Source organism: Nelumbo lutea, chromosome 1 (genome assembly GCF_056320005.1).
Source record: "Nelumbo lutea isolate HS-2025 chromosome 1, American lotus-T2T, whole genome shotgun sequence".
Taxonomy (NCBI): domain Eukaryota; kingdom Viridiplantae; phylum Streptophyta; class Magnoliopsida; order Proteales; family Nelumbonaceae; genus Nelumbo; species Nelumbo lutea.
In genome coordinates this window covers 1,503,550-1,508,267 of record NC_142684.1, presented here as the reverse complement: position 1 = coordinate 1,508,267, position 4,718 = coordinate 1,503,550, and the positions used below count along the sequence as shown (strand labels likewise).

Genomic DNA, 4,718 nt, shown 5'->3' with positions numbered 1-4,718 from the left:
GCTGATTCCTCGTTGGCGTGTGCATTTATTTGATTTACGCTTCAAACGATTTCCGAAAGAGCCCTTTTACACGTAAAATGCTTGCCGCACTTGAAAACGGTTCAAAGCCTGGGATGCCAATGGGTCGGGTTAAGTGATACCCGACCCGACGTGTTGCGTTTAGGTGGTATCTACCTTAATCGGGTTTTGGATTAACCAACATGACCCGACGGTTGATAGAATAGCATTCAAACACTTTATTCATGGATGAATCCATACACAGGGAATTGCAAAAGTAAGCTTTGATTTATATCTGCACTTGCCGTTGGGGCAGGCTTCATTTTAACACCAATAGTAGGTGCCAATGGCACCTAAGTGTCAATAAACAAGTTCATTATTGTTTTTCTTGGTTTTCCAAACAAATCAAGTGCAAAACTTTTAGTCAATAAATGTCCACAGTTCCAAACACATATTTGGTATCCCTTTCTCATTTAGTTAGGTTGGGGATGGAGTGGCCAATTAAAACGTTGACATCAGCCCTACAAGGGTTGGGCTGGTTTGAGACAGTTTCTTTTTTTTTTATATGCAAATAAAACTTAGGCCTTGACTGATTTACAGGAATAGGGGTCTAGAATCAGAATTCGAATAGGCCATTCCAATTCCAATTGTTTGGTTGAATGGAATCCGAATCCCATTCACATTCCTGCAAGAATGGCCATTACTGCAAATTGATTTTGGAGTATAAGGCTTTGTGATTAATACAAATACAAATATGTAGAGTACAAATATATACAAAAATAATACAAAATATAAGGTTTTTCATTGTACATATTTGTATTTGTATTCTTTCCAAATTAAGCCCTAGGCTTATCTCGATGAAGAGAATCACAACAAATGCACGAGATTTTACAAGTTCTAGAGCTTCTCAATTTTTCTCACCTCTAAAATTATTAAAGCTTATAGATCTCTTCAATAAAAATAAAAACTTATGTTAACTTGGTCTCTAAAACAATTAAACATTGTATACAATGATAGCATACTTTTTTTCTTTCTTTTTTTAAATCAAGTTAGAGAGCTCTATTTATAACTATTTGGGGAGCAAGTAACCAATTTCTAGTTGTTAGAGGGCTCTTACCAAACATAGTAATGATTCAAAATGTCTCTAATATGATAGAAAGCTTGCTAAAGATAATAATAGCCATCTAAGCCTGCAAATGGTCAAAGTTCATCAAAGTAGTTGAGTATAATATTCTAGTAGTCATCTACTAGATGAAAGGAGGAATCATTTTTTTCTTCCTCCGGCTAACTAACTCCTAGAAGCGTAAAACTGGCCATGTCGGGGCGGCACGACATGGCTCGCAAGTCATCCCAGACCGTGTTGCCCTTCACTAGGATAACTTGGGGGTCAACCCAACGCCAAAGCTATTTATTTTAAAATTAAAAAAAACTTAAAATTTTAATTTTATATTAATTTTGATGCATACAATTGATTATATATACAAAAAATAAATAAATTAGTATAATAAAATTGAAAACAATTGTTTATTTTACTAATATATTATATACTATATTATTATATATTTATAATTTGTATTATATATTATATATACAAAATATATAAATATTATATATATGAATAATATATATGGGTCGTGCTGGCCCATGGATCTAAAACCCTAGGCCCAACATGGCCCAAACGATCGTGTTGGGCCAGGCACGACCCACATGTCATCATGCCAGCCCGATCCAAAGTCAAGTCAGGGGCGGCACGACCCAATTTACACCTAGTAACTCCTCCTAACCAGTTGATGGATAAACGATTCAACTTGGCCTGTCAAAGTTTGTCGACTATGCAATTTTGGGTAATTGACTACTCTACACAATTTGGGTGTTTTCATGCCCCAACTATCACAAGTGGTCAACTGTGAATTTCATGCCTCAATTGTCACAAGCAACTATGAATTTTTTGGCAGTCGACTATATCACACAGTTTAGCATTCCGTGCCACTATCACAAGTAGTTGACTATATTATTTTAGATAGTTGATTATATCATAGAGACTAGGTAATTTATGCCTCTATTGTTAAGATTAGTCGACTAATGACAACCCAAGACTTTTAAACCTTATAAATATTTGTCCAAATGTTTGGTGATTGTAAGAATTGAAAAATGGGTTCACTTACCACTTGGGCTGGGAATAGAATCGCCACCCATCAAATTAGGAAAGGGAGGTGATGGGACCTCTAGGATTTACATCGAAAAGCGTTTTGACATTTTAGTGACTCCAATACCTGAGGCACTGGTTGAACCAGCCTGGGTAAGACTCAGATAGGGAGAGGGAAGCGGTTAGGCACCCCTCTCCCGGGTCCAAAGGTGGGGCCTGTATGGGATACCAAATATGCACAAATTAAAGTAAACAAATCATTGAGTAAATAAAAGCAATTAACAATCAACAAAGCTAAGGAAAAAACATGAATGAACCATCACAAGAAAATTCCCTAATTAATTATTTTATTTTTATCATTGTTTATGTTATTCTCTTATGGAAACTCATTTTTTTTTTCATTCACTTTTTTTAATTTACTATTATATATATTTACTTCTTTTTAATTATTGCTTCCCATTCGAAGCTTAGCCTTTCCTCCAGCTACCTAGATGGCAGATAATTAATCACCTAATTTTGTTATATCATATATTTTTGTGTAAATGTGCTACAACTTTTATTATGTATATATGTGCATTTTTTTTTTTCAATTTCTATCCCTTTTATTACCAGATCGATTTTATTATCATTTTTCCTTTTCTTTTTTTTTTCTTTTTTTTTACTGCAGTGTGTGAGTTCTTGCCGTCCTAGGGATTTTATTTCAAAAATCTTCTTATCTTCCCCAACCCGGGATAAATCAAATGACCTACAGGTCTGGAGCTTCCTACCTCAGTCCCGGGATTGAACTACACAATGTTTTAAAGCTCGTTCGATGGCGGTAAAACAACAATAACACAACTAACTAAATTGTGGACTAACAGAACCGGCAAATCTAGCACTAAACAGCAGATATGTGCTTAGAACTAATGTAAGATAAAGCAAACAAAAGAATAATAAATTCCAAAGAATCTGCAACTTCTCTAGCTTCTCCATTCAAACATGATTTAAAATTCAAAGACAAAGAAAGATTAAAAAAAAACGGTTATAAAACTCGACCATAGGGATCTGATTATCAGCTATGACGCCGGCCAAAAATCCACAGATGGCTCGACAGAACCTCATTGGTGCCTCTGTCATTCGACAGTCAGATGCAACATTAGTGAGAAAATAAAAATGAAATCTAAAGGAAAAAATGCAGAATAAGTTCGAACTTACCTAAGATGGGATTTCGGCCTGATTTGAACAAGAGAACAGAGAATTTCGGCTGAGATTACTAGACTGTTACAGCGGAGAAATGTGTATCAACGCCGACAGGATTATCTCTTGGACGGGAATGACCTTGATGGACTGCAGTCATGGGGTTGGTGGAAGCAAGACCTGTGTCCAAGTGTGAGTCTCGCCGACAGATTGAGAATGTAAGCTCGGATTAAAGAAACCTCAGTCAACTAATATGAATGCCCTTTGTCAATTCCGACTGATCAATGATGGATTTCAGTTAACTCTGCTGAGTGCCGCTACTGGTTTTGGTTCAGATGGGGAAGAGAGCGGAGGACGATTGATGACTTTAGAGAATGATGGGAAGAGAGAGAGAGAATAAAGCAGAAATAGGGAGCTGGGCAGATCCACCACCGCTGCAAGTTGCAGCGGCGGTAACGAAACGGACAGAGAGAGAGAGAGAGAGAATGGGGGAAGAAGAAGAAGAAGAAGAAGAGGACTGAGAGAGAGGGAGGGTGATCGGAGATTCGGAGGTTGGAGAGAACCATGACACTTTTTTCTAAATCGAACCGGTGGTACTTTCCAATTCTCCAAACCTAATCCGAACTGGTAGCACCGGTTTCGGTTTTTGACCGGTTCAGTTTTTTTATTTTTCGGTTTTTTATATTTATAATATATATTATACAAATATATGTATAATATTATATAATAAATGATATATAATATATTATAAATATTTGAAAAATATATAATATATATAATATATTTATAAATAGATCATTATAAATATAATATAAGTATATATTTATATATAATACGTAGAAAATATGTGACATATATTAAAAATATATATAAAATATACATAAAAATAGATATACCGGTTGGTTCGGCTAACCGTCGATTTTTTTATAGGTTAACCGAAAATCAAACCGATCCTTCGGTTTTTTAAAAATCCCAAACTAAAACCGAACCGATTGGTTCAATTAACTGCATTTTGCGATTTGGTTTTCTCGATTCGTTTTGGTTTTTTATGGACACCCCTGGTGCCACAACTATGTTTTGGTTGAGAGGAGGAATAAGGGGAATGGTGTCTTCCTTCGAGTTTAGATTGAATTAGGGCGAATGAAAGTTTAGATTTAATTTATATGGAAGATAAGGGTATTTTCGTGATTTTGAAAAATCTGAGGGATATCTTGGTCATTTTGTATAAATTGGGGGTAGTCAAACTGGGGTTCTGCATAGGTGACTGAGATTTTGGGTCAAAGATGGAGGGTTGAGTTGGGTTTGACTATAGAGGGGGGTTTATGTCTATGGGCTAGTGAGATTGGCCGAAATAGAATCTTTTTAGATGAAAGGGTAAATGTGGGTATTTTTTGTTAAA

At 35.7% G+C, this 4,718-nt stretch overlaps 1 long non-coding RNA gene across 1 annotated transcript; it reads right to left on the bottom strand.

Annotated features, from left to right (window-relative positions):
• Nucleotides 1-3,080: 3,080 nt before the first annotated feature.
• Nucleotides 3,081-3,895, bottom strand: LOC148873168 (uncharacterized). The gene is made up of 2 exons (XR_016096785.1): nt 3,338-3,895; nt 3,081-3,252 (listed from the first exon to the last, which is right to left on the bottom strand). It is a non-coding gene; the product is annotated as an uncharacterized LOC148873168 (long non-coding RNA).
• Between the last annotated feature and the right edge of the window lie 823 nt (nt 3,896-4,718).